Here is a 24702-nt window from a genome sequence, read left to right as displayed (position 1 = left end):
TCTGTTGGCAATCTGAGTTTTTATTTCTAAAAGTTAACCGTGTTGAGCTTTGCAGGCCCACTTAAGGTAGCCACTATGAGTGTCACTAAGTTCTAGTGAGTCTCGGTTTCGTGAGCCAGTTCATTTCCCACTCTCAGCGTTTGTTTATCAGGTACTGTTTCACTTATAGCAAGGACTTGCGAGTGAAATTAGTTGTTGTTTAGCTTTGATTTTTTTAGTGTTAATTTACTGGTCAGTCTTGAATATTAAAGTTAAAAGAATTTTTTTTGGCCCACTGTTGTCGGGTGTGGTCTGTGTTTCAGTGAGCCGAGGCAGCGGGCAACCGAAGCGCAGATCTTCCCTTTAGATTAAAAGTATGGCTTACGCGCGGAGGGCTTCGCCTGAGCTCGTGTGTTCCTCTTCGGTATCGTTTGCTGGGTTCACATTTCGGTGGCCTACTCGATGAGGGGTTGCAAACGGAGCCACGTCTTGGTTCGAAGTTAAGCAGTACTTCCCTCAGTCGGCTCCACATTTCGTGGTTAAACTTCGGCCCTACAAGCTTGGACCTTACTTCTGTTGTTACACATTTATGATTGCACAAAGCTGTAGCTTTCTGTGCCCTAAGAGCCCATCTTACAAGCCAATGGGCATTTGAATAATTTCGTGTTTCGCTCTGCAACATTCTCTAGTCTAGTAATTTGCAAGATTGCCCAAGTTACGTTTTAATAAATGTTCCAAGTATTCGTGTTAAAATTGAGGCTCTGTGTCCACTGTTATTTTACATGTAATGTTAAATTATTGGAATGGAAAGGGTCTTACATAACATGTCTGAACTAGAGTCGTTTTGTTAAAGTTATGGTTAAATTCAGCCTTAGTGGCGTTTCTCAATGTTTATGGGAGACCGTTGGCTAATGATTTATTAACTTGCTTATGATTTTATGTAATGAGTGGTTCGTAAATAATCTTGCCTGAGTGGCGTCTGTCAATCTTTATGTGAGATTGTTTTTGGTAGCCAATAAACACACTGGAATTGAAATGTTCACTTTATTGGGTCAGTCCTTCCACTCCCTGTGGATTTAAAGGTTAAGCAAAGCAGGTGTTAAGTAAAAACATTCCAATAATATAGTAAAAACACATTAAATATAGTAACAGAACTATCTCTCACGTAATATGGAAAAGCATTCTTTTTAAAAGATAGTAACTGGATGTTATTATTCGGAACAGGGATGTAATAACATTTTCTCCCTTTTGTTATGTAAAATTAGTTCTGTGTTACCTGAGAAAAGCCGCTCCCATCTCCCCACGTTCCGTGTTCTAGCTCCGACAGGCCGACAGCTTCCGACCTACCGCCGCACCATCCTCTGTCAGTCGCGTCATTCGATGCTGTATGGAGGGTGCTATGCTCGGCACATCGTCATCCAGATCCTTGTCGAACTTCTTGGCCTTGGAACAGCTGCTAATTAGTCGAGAAGCTCTCAGTTGACCAGACGAGTGAGAGTGTACTTTCAACCAAACCTCCCGCCAATAAAAAATTCCTAGTTGTACCGGAAATCGAATCGGGATACCCTGCCTGACAGTGGGCCGCGTTCTGAGAAAAAAAGTGTATGGGAAAAATTATATAAGTTAGAAGAAACAGCCAACGGAAATAGATAAATCAAACTTAGCCAGTGATAGTCCAGAGCCTGAATCCATAATGTAGTTGTAATACATGTACTCTATTTCGTCGCGTCCGGGTTGGTGTTGTGCATCCGTTCTCTGACACATTTCCTTGCACAGCGGACCTCGGTCGTGTGAGAGATTTCGTTGTACTTGAGGGCACACCATCCAGCCATCACCGCAGTTAAAGGATCAAATCTACGTAGTTAATTCTTTTTTAAATTCATTTGGTAAATCATTTAGAAATTTGTAGAACCCGATTGTAACTGCTAATCTCCATTTGTTGTGGAATCAAGGTACAGCTGGCTACCCGATAATAAATCACTTCTTCAGGTTAAATCTAGCTGGATTACAGTAAGCCATTAAACCATGATGATCTTCCAACATCTCACGAAGTCCTTAAGTGATGACTTGTAATTATCTAAGATTATCGATGGATCTTTCAATATCCATTCCATTTGGTGATGCCATGATATGTGCCTTATATAACGTTGGGTGGTGGATCGTATTGATCTAATGGCTTAATATAAGCCACCCAAGTTTAACCTGAAGATGCAATTCATTATCGCGAAACAAGTTGTAGCTTGATTACACAATAAACGAGGATTAGCAGCTACAAGGATATTCTACAACTTTCTAGAATATTCACAACACAAATTTAAAAAAAAAAATTGACTATGCACATCTTCATCTGTAGTTGCCCACATACAAAACTCATTTGGTGAAATCTAATCAGTAAGCAGACCGTCGAATCTGCTTCCTGCGGCCTCTGATGCGAAAATAACGACAGGACAAGGAGCAATGTCAAGAATACGTATTGAGCTTCGGAATGAGTCTTCTCTCTGTACAGGAGTATCCTTTCGCAGACGAATGCTCTTCAAAATGATCTATCCAGACAAGACTCACAACCCATCCTCACATACTTACATCCTCCTTTTCATCTCTTCTTGTTTACTAGCTTCATGGAAATGCTTCTGCGTACTTCGAGGGGCAAGGACTTCTGGAAGAAAGGAAACTGCAGAGAAATGGTCTAGCCACAGCATAGATGAATGAGTTTTCAGTCTGTGTGCATTTATTTGACACTTCGTGGTAGAAAGTGTGTGCCGGACACGCATCCGAAATAGTCGTTTACAAATGTAAAGCTCGCTGAATGGCAGAGATTCCATGTTCGTGTTCTGTCCCGATCTCGCGTGTTCCCAGGAGTTTCAGGTACCGCACTGTTATTCGTGGCTCGTTGTTGAGGCCTTAGACCATATTTTAAGTACTGACTGTGTGGATATTGATTCGTACACTGACAGGACGAGGATGGCGGGACAGATTAGCAGCGCCCTTTTCAATACCGGAGATAAAGAATGCCACTGTATGAACGTTCTCTGCTGGAAAGCCAATAACCCCGGTGCAATGCTCAATACAGAGCGATCGAGCAGGGCTGGCAGCGCTCTTTGTGCCGTCTGGTTGATAAACTTGCTGTACGCCACAGGCGGCGGGTCTAGCGGGCATTACCCACGGTGAATGCACAGAACAAGGGCGCGCCGCGGGTATCAAAATATGTTGCGGCCGTGCGCCCGGTAATTCCTTCTGACAGCGCTAGCTTACGGGGCTATCCGGCCTGTAATGCAGCTTTAAATTAGAAACCTATCGGACGGCGGCCGGCACGTTATGAATGTGGCTTCCCGGATTTTGCAGTTTACGCCTTTTTTCTCCCCAAGTAATTGGGTTCAGGGCTTAAATCTATTCAGTATGCAACGGCAAATTAAGATCGTGATACAGTTCAGAAATAGAATCCGGGATCAGCATACTGGAGCCCACGTCAAACATTAAGCAGTAAAGTGACACATCCGTCTCTATTCACATCAGGTGGTGAGAGATGGGTACGGACATTTCACAGTAATGCTGAAGTATTTACAGATCTAAAAACGCCACGTTTGTGTAAGCTTCCGTGACTTTTCTATACCTAAAAACCAAAAAGAAGTGGAGAATGTTCTTTTGATATTTTCCACGTGTCACTAGTATCACTTCAGTTACAAAAAAATAATACGTACACAGCAACCAGTCACAATTGGGGAAGTATCTCCATGCGACTCGTAGTGAGGCTACCCCATCGCCAAGGGCATACATTCAGTGCCCATTTATGTTGTTAGAGTGATGTTCCCGATTTATTCTGACAACGGGTACGAATCATACTAAACGTAATAAATAACTCTCTAACGGCGTACTGGGAGATGAAGAAGCTTGCACAGGATAGAGTAGCATGGAGAGCTGCATCAAACCAGTCTCAGGACTGAAGACCACAATAACAACAACAACAACGGCGGGTTGAAATCCGTACAACAACGAGGCATGTACTGACGGTGAATAGTCTACTTACCCGCAACAAAGGCGTGTGACGGCGCAGGCTGCAAAATGATAGTCGCGACGATTAGCTGACGCTGATACTCCGAGAAGCTGAAACGACGGCAGTTAAAATAAGTCAGGTGTTGTACAAAATACAACGGTGCGATCGCTATAAATGAACAAGTATGTCCTTGAAACTTAAAGCATCGGTTTTCTACTAGTACGTGAAGCTGCAGTAGCGAATAATCACTGAAATTAACTCGAATGAAGTCCGCTGTTACACGAGCTGCGACGTAGTCACGAATACCAAACAGTGATCCAGGTATTGTCAAATGTTTTTTATTCCAGTCTTTCATCACAACAGAAAGTACTTGAACGATGACCGGTTCCAGTCAGTAATGGCCATCTTCAGATCTACAATATAAAAAATATATAACTAGTGGGCAGTCTATCTTTCAAAACAATATAGTATGTCCTGTCACGATACACTTTGATACAAACTGGGAATTCACAGATAAAATAAGGTAAAACCTACCTGTTCTACAGCATGTCCTAATGTGATAAAGCCGTAATGGCATTACCAAACCATACAAATACACTCAGGAAAGCATCGTCACGTAGAACTAAAATATGCGTAAAATAGGCCACATCGTCCACACAGTCATTTTGCAACTGGTGTTACTGAATAAAACATACTGAAGAGCAGTAGCTACCAGAAATATGTTCACCTACATGCTTCATAGATGTCGCTACTGTGGACTTCGGTGTATTCATTTATGTAAGAACCACAATATGATGAAAATAGATAAAATACATATATCAGACTTTTAAATTTTGACAATTTATATAGAGAACAGTTGTAATAAAATAAAAGACGAATGCAGTAGCATATAAAATTATTTAAAGGAAATGTATAAAGGTAATTGGTTTTGACACTCTTTTGGTGAATTTACGCTCAAAAATATAATATAGGTAATACACTGCCTATAGCAACCCATAAATTACCTGTTGTTGTTGTTGTGGTCTTCAGTCCTGAGACTGGTTTGATGCAGCTCTCCATGCTACTCTATCCTGTGCAAGCTTCTTCATCTCCCAGTATCTACTGCAACCTACATCCTTCTGAATCTGCTTAGTGTATTCATCTCTTGGTCTCCCTCTACGATTTTTACCCTCCACACTGCCCTCCAAAGCTAAATTTGTGATCCCTTGATGCCTCAAAACATGTCCTACCAACCGATCCCTTCTTCTAGTCAAGTTGTGCCACAAACTTCTCTTCTCCCCAATCCTATTCAATACCTCCTCATTAGTTACGTGATCTACCCACCTTATCTTCAGCATTCTTCTGTAGCACCACATTTCGAAAGCTTCTATTCTCTTCTTGTCCAAACTAGTTATCGTCCATGTTTCACTTCCATACATGGCTACACTCCATAAATTACCTATGAAAGATAAAGTGTCTGTATGACGAAGTAACTGTATGGAACAAAAGACAGCATAAAGGCAAACATATTTCTGGTAGCTGCTGCACATCACTATGTTTGTTACACACCGACGCCTGTTGCAAAATGACTGTGTGGGCGATGTGGCCTATTTTACGCATATTTTCGTTCTACGTGACAATGCTTTCCTGGGTGTATTTATATGTTTTGACAATGCCATTACAGCTTTATCACATTGGGATACGCTGCAGAAGAGGTACTTTTTACCTTATTTTATCTGTACATTCCCAGTTTCTATTAGAGTGTATTGTGATAGGACATACTGTATTGTTGTGAAAGACAGACTGCCCACTAGTTATATAAGTTTTATGTTGTAGATCTGAAGATGGTCATTACTGACTGAAACCGATCATCGTCCAAGTACTTAACATTGTGATCAAAGACTGAAATAAAAATCATTTGAAGTCCGCTGCCTTGAGGACATTTCAGTTTGTGGGATATCACCGTACCTGAAGAAGTATTGTATGGGTTGACAAAAAAGTTTCCTTTCGGAGCCACATTGACCCCTTGCCCACATGACGGTGTTTATATACCCGCATCGAAGTCGCGCTGGGTAGTATATACGCTGCAGCAACGAGCTCGAACGGGAACTTCCTGATCGCCCCTTATACACTCAGAGTGCAGTCACATTAATGTGGCCACCTGTCAAAAGCCTCACTAACCAGCTTTTATACGGACCGCGGTTAAATGTGTACCAAGCCAGTCACTGGGTTAGCGGAGGGTGTCGACAGGAAAGCTGAGCCATGCCGAATCCAGCGCTGTGGTCAGCTGCGCTAGGTTTCTTGAATGAGGATCCTCGGCGCGTACAACACGCTCCAGAGAATGTCCGCAGCTCGTGGTCGTGCGGTAGCGATCTCGCTTCCCGCGCCCGGGTTAGCGGGTTCGATTCCCGGCGGGGTCAGGGATTTTCTCTGCCTCGTGATGACTGGGTGTTGTGTGATGTTCTTAGGTTAGTTAAGTTTAAGTAGTTCTAAGTTCTAGCGGACTGATGACCATAGCTGTTAAGTCCCGTAGTGCTCAGAGCCATTTCACGCTCGAGAGGATCCCACAGATTGTAGATTCGGTTTCAATCCAGTGTACACTTCGAACTGTGTAACATGTTGCACTGTCCTGCTGCTAGATGTCATCGTGCAGAGGAAAAACAAAGCTGCATGTAGGACTGAACATGTTCCCCCAGGATAGATGCATACTTCTGTCGGTCTATTGTGACTTCCAGAACGACGAGATCACCCAGTCAACGCCAAGAAAACATTCCCTAGATCATAACGCCCTTTCTTTGGATTGAACACCTCCGACAGTTGTTGCGGGGTGTTTGCATTCAGTCCGCTAGGGGGCAAAAGTGATACGTCTCAAAATATGTCAACTCACTTGTCTCTGCCCAGGATTTGCAACGACTCTGAGTGCAATCGTGGTTGATGTAGAGTGTTTTAGGAGTTTCAATATGTAATTTTTCCAGTTTAAATTCTCAACAATATAGACACGTAGAGTCTCTGAAATTTCCACACTCTTTATTATTGTCTCACCAAGTGTTACATTTATCACCGGCCTAGTATCTCTATATGTACGGAACTGAATATTTCGTGTCTTTTTTAAGGTGAAAATGAGACCGCCCACTGAAAACCAACAAATGAAGAACATATATGTAGATCCCGCGTTCGAGTCCCAGTCAGGTCATACATTTTCAACTGTCCCTGTTGATATTTATCAACGCCTATAAGCAGCTAAAGATCTTGATTTCATTGAAATTTCAATGAAGAACATTGTTTATCATCTCTTCTGTTGCTGTATGTATGCTTCAACTGATCACAGTAGTAACGTCATCCGCGAAAAGAATTGATTCTGCTTGTTGTATATTAGACGTAAAAGATCATTTGCATACACCAGGAAAAATAGTGGACCTAAGAATGAGCTTTGGGAAACCAGTACGTATATGAAATGATCGTAAACCATTGTTGGCTGTGAGGTCCCATTCGGGTTCGGCCGCCAAGTGCAAGTCTTATTTCAGTCAGCGCCACATTGGGCGACTTGCGGCCAATGATGAGGATGAAATATGAAGAGAACAACACAACGCCCAGTCCCTGAGCGGAGAAAATCTCCAACGTGGCGGGGAATCGAACCCGTGCCTAGTGCACGGGAGGCAAGCACGTTATCACCCAACTAAGCTGGGGGGCACCAGTGCGTGATATCTCCCCAGTCGTTAGAATATAGACTGATTACACTGTTTGTATAACCAAGTACAACTTCTGCATGTTTTTGGCTAGATATGACGTTACCCATTGGTTGGCTGTACCACCAATTGCCTAAAACCTCAGTACATATCCGGGAAAGTATTGTAATTGACACGGTCAAATCCCTTGGACAGGTCGCAGAAAATACCAACCATTGTTGTTTTGTTAATTAATGCTAGTAAAATTCGGTGACTGAACGTCTTAATGGGATTTTCCGTTGAGCAATTTTTTGAAGCCGTAACTGTGATTTACTGAGGATATTTCTCTTGCTGAGGTGGGACAATATCCCGAAGACATCACTTGGTCAAAAATTTTAGCAAACGATATCAGTAGTGATACAGGTCGCTATTTATTGTTCCGGCACGCCGGTTGGATACGTTACAGCAGAGAGGGCTGTATAGAAGACGGGCCAATTGCACGCTGACCGACCACTCTCTAGGACGACAACCCTACGGCAGCGCCCTCAGCACGAAAAGGCCATACGCGCTACTTGAAGACTAGCCGCTCTACAGCAGCGACTTGGGAACTGTAAATTTTCATTTGTATTAGGAACTGCATGTACTGAAGAGATTTTCTTATTTGGTCTGTCACCCATTCCTTGCGACACCTCACTGTAAATTTCTCAGAGTTAAGTATTGCCATTTATTTTCTGTAAATAAATTTCGTTAATACGATTTGCTTGAATTGTTGTCTAGCGATCGGAGTAAGCAGGTTTCCCAGGCACCCCATATTCGACAAGTAGTCAGGACACAACATTAACAACATACTGGCGAGAATTCAGTCTTCTTTTCACGAGTAGCACACCATGCCAAATGCAACAGTACACGTCTCTCTGCATCCAGATGGTGGAGGGAAGTGGGCTTCACAAATCGCTACTTCGTTTGACCTTTCGCTTGGTAGTGTACGGACGTGTAGACGACAATCTGACCGCGAGAAAGAAGGAACTTGCAAGACGCGTCACCAGTCGCCAGAGGACGCAGTGTTTGAAGGGACTCTGTGTCTAACCGCACAACTCTTTTTCCTGAGGTGTGAAATAAGCAGTAAACGACCTACAGCAATTCCAGACCTCAACGCAACTTCCAGTAAAGGCTTTGGGATGCCCCTAGCCTCTGCCTGGATTTCAGCCGTAGTCATCCATCTATTCGTGAGATCGAGTCGAACGGTACTACCATCTTCCCGTGTTGTAGACCTTCTGAAAGTACTAGTACGTACCTCTGGTCCCATAGATTTGTCCTCAGTCCTTGCCGTCACTCATTCTACAGCCAACACTGTGCGATATGTCGGTACGATGTCCTTAAGTTCCTCATGCAATAATTCGACTTTTCTGAAAAAAGGGAAGATATTGATAGGCTGCAAGTGCCACATTCTTTGGCATACTCTTGCTATCTAGGCTCAAAATGTTCCAATTACTTTCCATACACATTACCTATAATGAACTCATACTTACTCCATTTGTCGAAGTGGCTTTTTCTCTGTTCTCAGAACGCTGCATTTAAGCTTACATAAACATGAAATTAAGATCAACGTATCCGACTGACATTGAAATATTGCAGAATCAGTTTATCCTAACGTCAAAATGTTCGTTGTGTAATAGGTTCCATCGCCGTCAGTGTTAACGCTAGCAGTAAAACGCATTTACCGTAATGTGCATTAACAAAGTGCATAAGAGGGAGGAGAGGGGGATACTTTACGACCACCCTAATAAAGTAAAAAAAAAAAAAAAAACCAAAATTCTTGAACTGTTGTTGAATTATATTAACAACATACTTTTTGAAAAAATAGTGATATCTTCTTAGGGAACAGAACCTGAAAATATCTTTTGCCACATTCTCAGAAATGTCAGTGGATTTTCAATAATGTGTACAACCAACCTGGAGATACTCTATGGCCTGACAACAAAATTTTTAAAAGTAAATTTTGTTCTTTTTCTTTGACTTTTAGGTACAACATACATTTTTTTTGTAATATAGACCCACAACCCGAAAATATTGAAACATTCAATGTGAAAAGTGAAATATACTACTTTGACTTAAATTTTTGGGTTCAATTCAACTGAAAAATACAAAACACATATATAATCCGATAAGAAATGCGTTAGACAAATACTTCTCTTTCAAACTTTTAAAATATGAAGTAACTGACTATATTACTATATTTTGAGATGGTGGGCATGAAGTACTCCATTGGTATTGCGAGGGTTAATGGCTTTGCAACGAAAGTTCCGTTAACGCGGCACTGCGCTTTATATATCAATGCAGTACAAACATTCAGGAGTGAAGGAACAGTTTTCCCCCCCTATCTTTAAAGCTGTTAGTAACATGACAGAATTCTTCCGTGCCACGCAGCGAATTGGGAAGCGTCTTTTCGGGCAACTTCTCCTTGCTTTGCTGTGGAGTCAATTAACTCGCAGCCGGCTGTTTCTACAAGGGGGCCAGCGAAACCACTCAAGCGCGCCGGCACGTACTCTTGAAGGTTTTCATCTCATTAACAGTTGCTGTGTTTGCTCAAATTATTTAACTTCAGAAACAAGTCGGTAACCAGTTTATGAAAGATATAGATTCAAAGCGAAAAGAACTTTAACTCGTCAATCAAAGAAGTCCGACGACTTCGTTATAATGTTCTTATTATATGGACAAACATGAGCAGAGTTATTTTAAGATGGCTTTTTCTCTTTATTTCTCATCAAAGGCCTTCTGAAGTATGTGAAATATAATTACTTTCGAGGGGAGAGTAGACGTACAATTTTACACGAAAGGACGGGTATCCACTTTCGACGGTACGCAGCCCGAATATACTCCAGTTACAGCAACTGAAAGGTTTATAACTGAATACTGTAGAAAATACAATTGCATTCAGTTACGCCGATCATATTACCACTTAATGGTGGGGCTAATCAGATCTCGATATTATACTGACGCTGGATATGAGAAACAGAGCTTCTCTGAAGATGTCAGTTTTGACTATTTTCGACGAAAAAAAGATCGAAACAAGCGATAATTATTAAGATCGTTAAACAAAGTGTTATGCTTATACAGAAGACCGTAAATTAGTTTAAACCTTGCCTTTTTGAAACATGGGCCTATTGTGATGCTGGCTGTACGCCTCGCTCAATACGAAACAGATGTGAGCTCTAATAGCAACGGAAACTTAAAAATTGATTACCATTTTAGTATCGTTATTTATCTTAATTCCACAGCTCATAATCGTGGGCACATATTCGAACAAAAAGCAGACTACCTGTTGCAGTACCTCTTTTTTTAAATTTTTTAGGCCATTTGTAACGGATTGGAATAGAAGTTGATAAATCCTAGGAATAATGATGAAAAATTTCCTTTCATCCAATTTCCCTGGTTTCAAGAAAATAGTGATGGAAGTGTTCTTGTAAGTAAGGACCTACTACTGTATTTTATATATGCTGTGGCTGAACCATATTCCATGTCACACACTTTCTATATGCATATTATTACTAAACATGTAATTACTAAAATATAATGGTGCGGCGCAACAAGATATGATTCCATAGTGTGTCATACCTGAAACTTCAGATTTAAGAAATAACAAAATAATCGCCCTAGAAAGTGTTTTTAGAATAAAAGAGAAATGATTGGTACAACATTAGACTGCAAGCAAGACGGTCGTTGACAGAAAAATGTGCTACGACAGTAATGGCCATGCCAGAACGTGAATTGCGTTCTGACTATTGAGGAGAAATGTCACAGGAGCAACTTTCGCAAGTTGCCGCAAATGCAGCAGAAGTCCTTCGAGCTCTAATGCCACTTCAAGTTCAGCAGCTCTCATATGTGTGATTAAAATTATGATCAGTGCACAACAGTTCGCCAGCCGCGGTGGCCGTGCGGTTCTAGGCGCTCCAGTCCGGAGCCACGCTGCTGCTACGGTCGCAGGTTCGAATCCTGCCTCGGGCATGGGTGTGTGTGATGTCCTTAGGTTAGTTAGGTTTAAGTAGTTCTAAGTTCTAGGGGACTAATGACCACAGCAGTTGAGTCCCATAGTGCTCAGAGCCATTTGAACCACAACAGTTCCCTGAGGAAACCTGAAATGCGTTTCTGCAGAGAAGGTTGAGTCTACTTGTGGTCGAGGCTGTGATGGAAAGACTAACGTTAGCCAAAAGAAATTAAGAAATAAGTATTCACACAAATCAGAATGAATACTTGCATTTTTGTATGACGGTAACTTCAAAGTGAAGCTATTCATTATATTTAACTGAGACTGATATCTAAGTACAATGGGAGAGTAATTGGAGTACTCGTATTGAACTTTTAATAGAGCTGTATTTCCACAGAACAAAAAAAAAGTTTGTGTCATGGATAAAATATTTCCATTTTTTGCTGTGTTAGACACTGATAATATCCCAAAGCTTCTGGGACAGCCTTAATGGTCTTCAGGAGCTGATAACCCACAGTCTCTCAGAAGATATTTAGACCAAGTTCGTTCTCCTGGCGAAGATCGTAAGAACTTCCAATTTTGTGCAAATCAGACGAGGCACAAGAATTCGAGGAGGCGTACCATAGGCAATTGTGCAACCTAACTGCGGCTTTTTTCTTTTGGTTACTCCTGAGTTAATGAAAGACAGCACAATTTCTTTCACCATAGACACAAAGTGGCTGAAACCAAGGGAAAACTTGTGAAACTGTTCCATTCAGTATATCTTACAAGCGACACAGCGAGCCGGCCTCTGGTGGCCGAGCGGTTGTAGGCGCTACAGCCTGGAACCGCGCAACCGCTACGGTCGCAGGTTCGAATCCTGCCTCGGGCATCGATGTGTGTGGTGTCCTTAGTTTAGTTAGGTTTAAGTAGTTCTAAGTTTTAGGGGACTGACGACCTCAGCAGTCCCATAGTGCTCAGAGCCGTTTGAACCATTTCGACACAGCGAAAGTATGCAAAGAAACCAGCACTCGTAAAAAGAATGAAAAGTCATCAAAGGGATACGTTACCTAACTGCTTCAATTACACATAGCATTGTATGCTATTAAAATATATCCTGCACATTAAAGTATAAAATTAATGAATATTAACAAATTCTAAACAACAAGAAGGATGGCAGTAGGAGAGCGGATAAAATTGCTGTGACTACAAGAGAAATTCGCGAGGATGACGGTTCAAGCCGCGTCCTGCCATCCAGATTTAGTACTTGAATAATGATAGAACAACAGCGGCTGTATTTGAATCCAACGTTGTTTATTATTTTTAACATTTGTACTAATTTCAACACCACATGTTGTCGTCATCTTCAGGTCCCAAGCGTTAACATGCCATCGACAAACGTTTTCATGTGCAATGAACATAGTCGTATGCAGTTGGCCAAAATTAAGTGGAATACGTACCTTCCGCGGCAATAACAAGCCGAGCTTCAAGTAAAGCTGCTGGTTTTGTTATCATTATTGAAGTACTTCGTGTCCGGTTGCAGTGCCACTTTCCCTGATGGATTACCAAATATCCAGTTTAGGTTTTCCTGGATTTTCCTAAATAGCTTAAGACAAATGCCGGGATGGTTCCTGTGGAAGGGCACGTCGGATTTCCTTCTCCGTCCTTCAGCAAGCCCGGCTTGTGCTCTGTTTCTAATGAATTCGGTCTCTAATGAACCCGTTGTCGACGGGACGTTAAACATTAATCAGCTCCTGGCATCTCCTAGTACAAGAGAAAATCAATGTGTCTCCACGATAAGTTCAATAACATTTTCCCGAGCATCCCGCCGAAAGATCACTAGCTTACAGCTAACATTTTCTCTCATCCATTGCCTACACATACGAATATCCAAGTGAATAGCGCCAAAAAGGATGGTTGTTGTTTAACGCCACGTGAACATATAGGTCATTAGACAGGAGGCATTGGGGAATAATATAGGCAACGAAATCAGCCTTGATTGACTGAAGGAAGGAATTCTACACTGCATTAAGTAATTTAGAGAAATTAAAGAAAAGCTAATCCAGGAGATCTAGATCAAGAGCTGCATCCATAACTTCAGAACAGGAATCCCGTGTATTAAGAACTGCAGCTAAAGAGTAGTAGGCAACGGTCGATAAAACATATTGTCTAGAGTTGTTGGCATATTTCTACTCTCGAAGATTGAAAGTCAGGATTTATTGTGGTCAGGTAAATAGTTACCTAAGCCAGTCAGAGTGTGGGGGAGTAAGTTCTGCTAGTGACGTACCACTAACACAGCACTGCGTAGTAACTGCAACTCGAAAGCATATGAAAATAGTGCAGTCATGTGCAATATAGTACAGTATAGGTTACGCGCAATGAAATATATCCTGGAAGAAAGCTGTACTACATGCGCTTAGCACCTAGTGAACACGAAATGGTTGTGTGAACAGGACGCAAAATGAATACTACTGAAGATGCCTAGCATTAATAGGCGGAACACGTCTGGTACAAAGAAATAAATTCGTTTTTAAGAGTAAGAATTTTTATCATCTTTACGTTAAAAAATAATTAAAACCTTTGTCAGTATTTAGTGGACTGCATGCACTATAAAGTGTTACCTACCAGCAAGGTATCTTTGTAGCATTATTGTAGTCTTTTAATTGTTCATACTTAGCATCCTTTAAAATCGCTTCATCAGAAAACATAATTTAAACATATATCATTTCAGAAGTAGCTGTTTGTATTTTCTGTCGGTTTTTCTAATATACGTATTGATTTTGTTGTGATCATCAGCCACATAACCACTACCACCACTAATGAGAACATGTTAAAGAGTTTGGCACATCGCTTAATAAATATGTCCATTTATTCCCTTTTCCCATTTTTTCTACTATTTTGTAATGACATATGTATGAGGTACAGTAACTTCACAACACTGCTGATAAATGCCAATTGTCATCGTTGCTACGTCGATGTCTTTCATATAGGTTCAGGTTGAGACCAACCGCAACAGTTGGCAGCTTATTGTGATAATGTTTGGACTTTTCAGTATCGTTTGCTAATGGTTTTTTGGTGACATATTTGAGCGGAGCGGAAACAAGAGTCCCAGTAAATTACGCAAGGGTCTTTTGTTGAAGTTTTCAGAGCAAAAGGAAGAGTGAGAAATGGTCAAATGGGTTTCAAACTGCTATGCATTATACAGGTGACGCTCCACCCATCGTCACGCGCATGATGGCGGAGGTTGCTAGTGAGAAGCCTATGATATTAGCGGATGTAAATATATCGAGAAAATTAAATAGCTAAATAGAAAAATTTAAAAAAAATTAAAATAAGTAATTAAAAATACATCAGTATTACACGCAAGAAGCGTTAAACGTATTAGTAATGAAATGACAAAAGAATGAATTAGCTACAGTAACCAGTACTGCCATCTGTGGGTAATACGTAAAAATAATAAACGGTAGAGTTTCTGTCAAAGATTGTAGGAAGCTAATCAATGCAAACATGTATAATTTAGGATGGGCGTCAGCCCTGCCGCTGACGCACTTCATCGCTGGATTCTAGGCCGCTTGTTTTCCATGGCACTTCAGTGCAGGGATCCAAGTTTCACTAAATACCAGCTGCTTCTAGCTATGCATTGCTGTGGCTCACTCTGGTTAAATGGAAACGAAAGAAGAGAGTGAGCACACATTTCTGATACATAGCCTATGGGAATTTGATACACGTGCTAACCTTCTTCTTCCCCCTGTCTCTGTTCTTCTCCTCCTCTGCCTCTCTTTGTCCATTCCTTCCTCTTCTCCCATCTCTCTGTCCACGACCTCCTTCTCCCATTCTATGGCCATCTGCCCCTCTCCCCCCTCCCCCCCCTCTCTCTCTCTCTCTTTCTCTCTCCATCTCCTCCTGTCCACTCTCGCTGCCCATCTCCTCCTTTCCACCTTCCATTTTTCTTTCACCCCTCTGTCCATCTCCTCTTGCCCCACCTCTCTCACCCTGAGCTTCTTTTATTCTTATTGTAAATTCAGATGCCATGCTAGTATTCTAATCATTATCCGATAAGTCATAAACTCGACTCTGCTGCTTGCTAACAACGTTTCCCTATTAGATATTTTACACATGTGTTGGTAGCGCCGAATCTTCATTACATTAGCATTATAACTGAAAGTTATAGGGAACTAAGCGCACTGCAGAGCACGGCCCACTCACCGCGCCGTCACTAGAAACAGAAACCTCTCAAAATTTTGTAAACCCTCGTCGCCAGTTTTGTAAGGGCCTCGTCGCTACTGCTGTGGAGGCCGAGTTTGTGAGTTCGTGAAACGGCTTCTGGTGCAGTACACCACTGAGACAATTCCTCCCTGCTACTAGTACATAGTTATGCCCCAAGGTCAGGTAGCACCTGAGGACAACGAAGGTTCTACAACTTTGCAACAAATTAGTAACAAAGTAACGCAAATGAGTTTGTAAGTAGGCTGTTTAGGTTTTTTTATTGGTAACGCCACGTAGCACTCTGTATGAAAATCACTGGCTGTGCTGTGTGCAGTCTGTGGCTGGTTTGCATTGTTGTTTGCTATTGTAGTGTTGGGCGCTTGGGTGTTAACAGCGTGTAGCGTTGCGCAGTTGGAGGTGAGCCGCTAGCAGTGGTGGATGTGGGGAGTGAGATGGCGGAATTTTGAGAGCGGATAATCTGGACGTGTGTCCATATATATATATATATATATATATATATATATATATATATATATATATAATGACTTTTGAGCACTATTAAGGTAAATACATTGTTTGTTCTCTATCAAAATCTTTCCTTTGCTAACTATGCCTGTCAGTAGTTAGTGACTTCAGTAGTTAGAACCTTTTATTTGTCTGGCAGTATTGGCGCTCGCTGTATGGCAGTAGTTCGAGTAATAAAGATTTTTGTGAGGTAAGTGAATCATGAAAGGTATAGGTTACTGATAGTCGGGGCCATTCTTTTGTAGGGATTGTTAAAAGTCAGATTACGTTGCGCTAAAGATATTGTGTGTCTGTTTGGTGATGATCAGAATAAGTAAAGAGAGAAATGTCTGAGTACTTTCAGTTTTGCTCAGCTGTCAGAAAATCAAATAATGTAAGAGGTTTATCGGCACAATAATTCATTAATTTTTCTAAGGTGACGTTTCAAGTTAAAAGGGTTTACTTATCTTTGTGACCTGTTGAATGATTAAGTCTGTAACACTGCTTTTAATGTAACATAAAAAAGGCCCTCAATGGTCAAGTGTAGCCGCACGGGATTAGCCGAGCAGTCTGAGGCGCTGCAGTCATTGATTGTGCGACTGGTATCGGCGGAGGTTCGAGTCCTCCTTCGGCCTTGGGTGTGTGTATGTTTGTCCTTAGGATAATTTAGGTTAAGTAGTGTGTAAGCTTAGGGACTGATGACCTTAGCAGTTAAGTCCCATAAGATTTCACTCACATTTGAACATTTTGGTCAAGTGTAAATAATCGTAGGTAAACTTCACAGAACACAGAAAATGCATTTATAATTATCGATTCCATTCTAAGTGTTCACTTAACGACGTTCCCTGTCTATGTCAGCCCTATATAACCAAGTGAACAATAGCTGCTCTTCTATCTTTCGGCCGGCAATTGGCCGAGATGAAATCGATACCTTCATCCGCAGCGTCACCAGTGGCGCTCGTGGAACTCGAGCAAATGGTGGATTGCTGAAGCACTGGCATCAGCTCGCCTATTTATACCTGTGATGTTTTTGCCCTGGCAGTGTCTTGTTCGGACGCCGCAGCACAAAACCCTCTAGATTCCCTCGTTAACCGCCTGTTGTCCAGGACATCGTTACGGTGTAGGAGGTGGCGGACCAACTGCAATGACGCTAGAGAAGTGCCAGGAATTTTCCCAACTGGAATGATGCTGGTTGGGTCCACACCAATTTGAGAGACAAAATTTGTAACAGAGGTCGGTGAAAATTTTTCACGACTCCGCGCGTTTGCTTGCTTGACCTGTCGCAGACGTTACAAAGCGTCGGGACGTACTTGTTCTCTGCCACGTCAGGCCACAAACCACGACTGAACATGATCAACGAAAACTTTTCCAGACTCTTCAAAGAGACGTGATGGAAACTACCCCGATCGCTACTAGTACATGTGCACATCCAATTATTTGTACATTCACACTTCGCAGAGCTTAATCATGGTGGTGGCTAGGGAAAATTTGTAAAATAGGTTGCTCATGCGAAACTCAAAAAGAACACTGGTGAAACAAAAAAATGAAGTTGTCTCTCTCCTTTACAAAAAATACTCAGTCCCAAACAAATAAGGTCAAAGAACAAGAATATAATACCAGATGTTTTGTTAACTCTTGGTTCAGATACGCGGAACTTTTCTCCTTGGTTTCTTATCTACTTCATTATTCACTTCAGCACATCTGTTATTTTTTCGTACCTATGGGAGTGCTCTCCGTGTTCGTTGCACATTGCTTGGAAATGAATCGAAATGTGATCCCAAGAATGTAGATACCGACAGTGTCTTACGGCGCACCTCTTGGTATGACGTCCTCCGAAGTTCACGAACAGCTAGAGTGTAATTTTCTGCTCTTTCGTTTGCGAAGAGACTTTGAACAACATTTGTGAAGGCTTCCGAAGCCGCTTTCTCTTCAAAGACCGTTTAAAATGTTCCAACTTTAAACAGTTCTCGAATCTGCGGTCCAGCGACGATTCCATCTTTGATTTTAGCATCACTGAGGTTTGGGAATTTTGTCTCTAAATACTTGAAATCTTCTCCTACTTGATGCATAGCTTGCACTAAATTCTTCATAATAAAGAGCTTTATGTGTAGAGTTGGACATATGATTTCAGCACGGGAAAGTATGGAAGTTTACTATACATAATTTTTTGCGGGTTCCATCATTTACTTTTTAGGCCAAATATTTTTATGTAGTGTGCTTCCCTATCGCAACTTTCCCACTTGCAAAGGGAGCAGCAATACTTAGTATATGCTAACTGCGTTCCGACGATGATAGACTTTATGATTTGATTTTTCAAGAAGCAATTTTAAATTTTGTTTGCTCTCTTTCATATGTTCGGCGTGACCAACAGGGACGGACGGCAGTGCGGTTCCGTTGTGAATCGAAACAGCTTTCAAGCTTAGAGGAGTCAATGAAAAGTCTCCAGTCCTAGGAATTATTCTCCAAGATGCCATCAGACTATTTAAATCACTTTTTCTGTCTAAAAGACGGGATTCTTTATGTGTCCATCTCGATGTCTATACACAAATGCTTCACATTTTTTCCAGGAGATTCCACTGCTGCCATCTAGAGCCAAGAAGTTGGAACCTGCATTTTGATAATTCCACATCACGAATTAATTCACTAAATTATTCTAGAGAAATTTTGTGTGACATGCTTTTCCTGTTTTGTTTAATTAACAACGCAGAATTAACTGAAAATGAGTTACAGCAAAGATTTGGTGCTCAAGGTTTATTGTCATCTATTTTACAGTCGAAATAATCAATATGCTGTCCTTATTAAAGGAATAAATTCAAGTATCTGAGAACCAAAAATCACTTCACCGCACAAATGGAAAATCTTTTTTCAAACTGTTAATACACTTACGCGACATCTTAAAGTAACTTAACCTGAAATGTAAACAAAATAAATTTGCCTAAAAAATTTAGATTAGCCTACGAGTGTATGTTTTTCACACTTGAAGATAAATAAAAGTATGTGTTTGCTTTCTAACTTACCTGTGAAAGTTACAGGAAAAGAGAGCAAATAAGTTCTCTAAGCACAGCAAATAACATTTATGTAAACACAGTGGCTTCTCCAGGAACAAAATGTGGCATACTGAATGTTGGGACCGTTTATTTAGAACAATAAAAAATTACCAATACTAGAAAAATTTCTACGCATCATAAAATTCTTGTCTCTTCAGGAAATGAGAGCTAATAAAGCATTTTAAACATCATGTTCGTTCCCAGAATGAATTTCTCACTCTGCAACGGGTTGTGCGCCGATGCGAGATTTCCTGGTAGATTAAAACTGTCTGCCTGATCTTCCCGTTCTTCACGTAGTCCTACAAGTTCAGCAGGAGAACTTCACTGAAGTGTGGGAAGCAGCGGAAGCGAAGCTGTGAGGACGGATCACGAGTCATACGTGGGTAGCTCAGTCGGTACAGGCACTTGCCCGTGGACGGCAAAGGTCGCAGTTTCGAGGTCTGGTCCGATACACAGTTACAATCTCCCAGGAAGTTGAAACAAACTCATAATGAAAAACGATATGTAACAAAAAAATTTTTGAGGGTCGGAGGATGACAGTTTGCTGCCGAACCCGGTAGTCGATAATAAATACACTACTGGCCATTAAAATTGCTACACCAAGAAGAAATGCAGATGATAAACGGGTAGTCATTGGACAAATATATTATACCAGAACTGACATGTGTATACATTTTCACGCAGTTTGGGTGCATAGATCCTGAGGAATCAGTACCAAGAACAACCACCTCTGGCCATAATAACGGCTTTGATACGCCTGGGCATTGACTCAAACAGAGCTGGGATGGTGTGTACAGGCACAGCTGCCCATGTAGCTTCAACACGATACCACAGAACATAAAGAGTAGTGACTGGCGTATTGTGACGCGTTAGTTGCTCGGCCACCATTGACCAGGCGTTGTCAATTGGTGAGAGATGTGGAGAATGTGCTCGCCAGGGCAGCAGTCGAACTTTTTCTGTATCCAGAAAGGCCCGTACAGGATCTGCAACATGCGGTCGTCCATTATCCTGCTGAAATGTAGGGTTTCGCAGGGATCGAATGAAGGGTAGAGCCACGGGTCGTAACACATCTGAAATGTAACGTCCATTGTTCAAAGTGCCGTCAATGCGAACAAGAGATGACCGAGACGTGTAACCAATAGCACACCATACCATCACGCCGGGTGTTACGCCAGTATGGCGATGACGAATACACGCCTCCAATGTGCGTTTACCGCGATGTCGCCAAACACCGATGCGACCATCATGATGCTGTAAACAGAACCTGGATTCATCCGAAAAAATGAAGTTTTGCCATTCGTGCACCCAGGTTAGTCGTTGAGTACACCATCGTAGGCGCTCCTTTCTGTGATGCAGTGTCAAAGGTAACCGCAGCCATGGTCCCCGAGCTGATAATCCATTCTGCTGCAAACGTCGTCGAACTGTTCGTGCAGATGGTTGTTGTCTTGCAAACGTTCCCATCTGTTGACTCAGGGATCGTGACGTGGCTGCACGATCCGTTACAGCCATGCGGATAAGATGCCTGATATCTCGACTGCTAGTGATACGAGGCCGTTGAGATCCAGCACGGCGTTCCGTATTACCCTCCTGAACCCACCGATTCCATATTCTGCTAACAGTCATTGGATCTCGACCAACGCGCGCAGCAATGTCGCGATACGATAAACCGCAATCGCGATAGGCTACAATCCGACCTTTATCAAAGTCGGAAACGTGATGGTACGCATTTCTCCTCCTTACACGAGGCATCACAACAACGTTTCAGCAGCAACGCCGGTCAACTGCCGTTTGTGTATGAGAAATCGGTTGGAAACTTTCCTCATGTCAGCACATTGTAGATGTCGCCACCGGCGCCACTCTTGTGTGAATGCTCTGAAAAGCTAATCATTTCCATATCACAGCATCTTCTTCCTGTCGGTTAAATTTCGCGTCTGTAGCACGTCATCCTCGTGGTGTAGCAATTTTAATGGCCAGTATCGTATTAATCAATGCGAATTAGGCTGTAAAAGTTATTTTTAAGTTAAATATAGTTCGCTCAGTCCAATTTCTCTGCATGTGAAATTTCAGCCTGCCAGATAGTTTCATCATATTCATTTATTCCGCAACGAAATGAATAGGAACAAACCATTTTTAACTCGTGCACATTTTGAATATAGATCAGTATTAATTAATAGAAAATGCTTACCTATGCCTTCCTTCTCCTAGCGTAGGGATAGAATAAAGAAAAATGGCAGAAGCCTAGTCTGCTAAACTAATTCAGAGTAAGCTAGGTATTGAAATTTATAATTACATGGAAGGTGGCTGTATCAGATGGCTGTCAGTCTTACAGGCGGATAAGAGCGCCGATGCAGCCGGATCTGTATAGTGACGCATCAGCCCGTTTCGGAACATGTGGTCCCGCTGCGGTCTCCGGTTTGTGTGGGCCTACTGCGCGGATATCCGCCGCCCTCAGCGCATTTCCGAGCTCGCCCCATCTCGCGGTAAGCCGCGCAAGTTTTTATAGGCGCCGCCTACCACCCGGCAGGATCCCCACCGGGACCGAGGGCGCACGTATACACGCGCCGATCTTCTCCTCACATCCGTCTGTTTACACTGGCGCCCCCGCTGTCACCACGCGGGACTCGCAGGGCGCGCCAAGGCGTGGGCGGGCTCTTCCGCACAGCGCACAGCCTCTTGCAGATCCCGCTAAGCCGCTTTTCATTTTAGATCAGCACGCCCCCCCCCCTCCCCTTCCCCGCCCCCCTTTGGGACCCAACTCGTGTGTTCGCCTAGCTCATTTTAATGCGACCCGGAGATGCTGAACGCTTTCTTTGTACGCAAAGGCATCCCGCAACCACGCCTCCGTCAGCACCGACTCAGTATTCTTAGACTTCTGGGTGTGGCATCTACCAAATTCCAGTTACGACGAGAGAGTATGGGGATATTGTAAAAAAATGTATTCCCAACAAGATACATACAGGGTGAAAAGTATTTAAATCGACAAACTCTGGGAGATTTTAGTGGACATCTAAACAAATATTTTTCCCTAATCTCATTTTTTCCTATGAGGAGTATTTAAACCGGTAGAGGAAGTTTCTCTGGCGGCAAATTAACTAAACCAACAAACACTTTTCCATTTTTTTATGACCAAGAGACAAAAACTAGGTAGCAGATACGGCCCAATTAACAGTCTCCAACAACACCGTCCCACACATTAACGAAGAACCGCACTTGATGAGCATGTGGGTTATCCTCACTCCAAACATGCGAATTGTGCATGTTGAGGACTCCATCACACCCGAACGTTGCTTCATCGGTAAACAACACAGAGGATGGAAATGTAGGATGCATTTCACACTGTTCCAGATACCACTGCGAAAACTGTGCTCTGGGTTTATAATCAACTGGTTCCAGGTTTTGGACACGCTGTAAGTGAAATGGACGTAACAATGGCTCTCGAAGGATTGTTCTTACATTCGCCTGATTCGTCTCCATGTGACGTGCAATTGCACGAGTGCTGATTGAAGGATCCCGCTCCACATGCCGCAAGACATCTTCCTCAAATTGCAGCGTTCTTACTCTGTGACGGCATCCCTGTCCAGGTAATCTGCTAAATGACCAGGTCTCACGCAGACGTTGGTACACAGCATCAAAGGTCGTATGATGCGGGATACGGCGATTAGGATATTGTTGTGGATAAACCCGCTGTGAAGCTCGTCCGTTGTGGTACGCTATGTAGTACGCACCAGCCATATAAGTGTACTCACTCCAGGTGTATCGCTCCATTAGTAAACAGAGACAATGCACTACTACAATGGTGGACAGCATTTGCCTACAACTGAAGAGCGTAATACGCCCTCGAACTACTGAAGATCGTAATACGGCCTCTATAAACTGAAGAGCGTAATACGGCCTCCAACGGTTTAAATAATCTTCGTAGGAAAAAATGACATCAGGGAAAAATATTTGTTTTGATGTCCCCTACAACCTCCCAGAGTTTGTCGGTTTAAATATTTTGCACCCTGTATATTGAAAGATCCTCTTCAGTTGCGCAAATTTTCTGGTCTTTACTCAGGTTTCGGCTAGAATAATATAGCCTTCTTCAGAAGTATAAAATTACTGCAACATACCAGAGTAAAGCACAGTCAACAATAAAAATTAAAACCTATAGTACCGTGGTACCATGTCGAATTAAAACTACTTAACTGAAGTCCTGCCACGGCATCACTTCACCACTCGGTCGGTTGGCAGTGACAACGACTTTGGTCGACAGCTCGGGAAAGATACCGTGAAACGCATTGCCATCGGTAGAACTTTTCTACCGACCCAGGCCGGCCGGGGTGTCCGAACGGTTCTAGGTGCTACAGTCTGGAACCGCGCGACCGCCACTGTCGCAGGTTCGAATCCTGCCTCGGGCATGGATGTGTGTGATGTCCTTAGATTAGTTAGGTTTAAGTAGTTCTAAGTTCTAGGGGACTGATGACCACAGATGTTAAGTCCCATGGTGCTCAGAGCCATTTTGTACTTATACTGCTACTTTCAATATTCGCTAAATTCGAAATAAAAGTTTCCCTTCCTCAAAACGAATGAGCCTGAAAGGAAATAATATCACGCGACGTGACTACTGTCAAGTGTGTTTCATTAAAGATGCACGTCCTTAAACGGAACTGAATATTTTTACCATCTGAAATGCAACCAAGTTCGAAAACAAAAAGAATATACACTTTGCACCTAATCAGTAGGACATTTACCCTGTACTGTGTATTCATTTATTCACAGCTCTATCGTACTATTTTACTCTGATCTCCTAATGCCACAGTACCACAGAACATGTGTCAGAATGGTTCAGTTGTTGCGGTTCTGAAGTACTAGAGGCAAACTTACCTGCTGTGACCTGAAAATGATCTACTACTTCAAAAATAATTTTTACTAGCTGCATAATTGCTGTGAGCAGTAATGGTTCTGACTGAACTGTCTATGGCACTAAAATAACGAGAATATTTATTTAGTTACCTCTACATGAAGCATATGTGCAAGGTTTCATAGATTATTATTCACGATGATCACCTAGGTAAACGATAAATCTGAAATGAAAATACGAGACTTGATTTAACTTCCTGCTTATGATTTGGCGACCACAGACAAAGTTTACGCAGAACAAACCGATTGAGGTTGCTTGAAACACGTGGTGCCCCTGGCGCAGTAACTCAAAGACTGGCTCAACACGTATGGTTGAATAGCCCGCATCTCGTGGTCGTGCGGTAGCGTTCTCGCTTCCCACGCCCGGGTTCCCGGGTTCGATTCCCGGCGGGGTCAGGGATTTTCTCTGCCTCGTGATGGCTGGGTGCTGTGTGCTGTCCTTAGGTTAGTTAGGTTTAAGTAGTTCTA

This window comes from Schistocerca cancellata, chromosome 8, assembly GCF_023864275.1.
Source record: "Schistocerca cancellata isolate TAMUIC-IGC-003103 chromosome 8, iqSchCanc2.1, whole genome shotgun sequence".
NCBI lineage: Eukaryota > Metazoa > Arthropoda > Insecta > Orthoptera > Acrididae > Schistocerca > Schistocerca cancellata.
Note: the sequence above shows the minus strand (reverse complement) of the source record.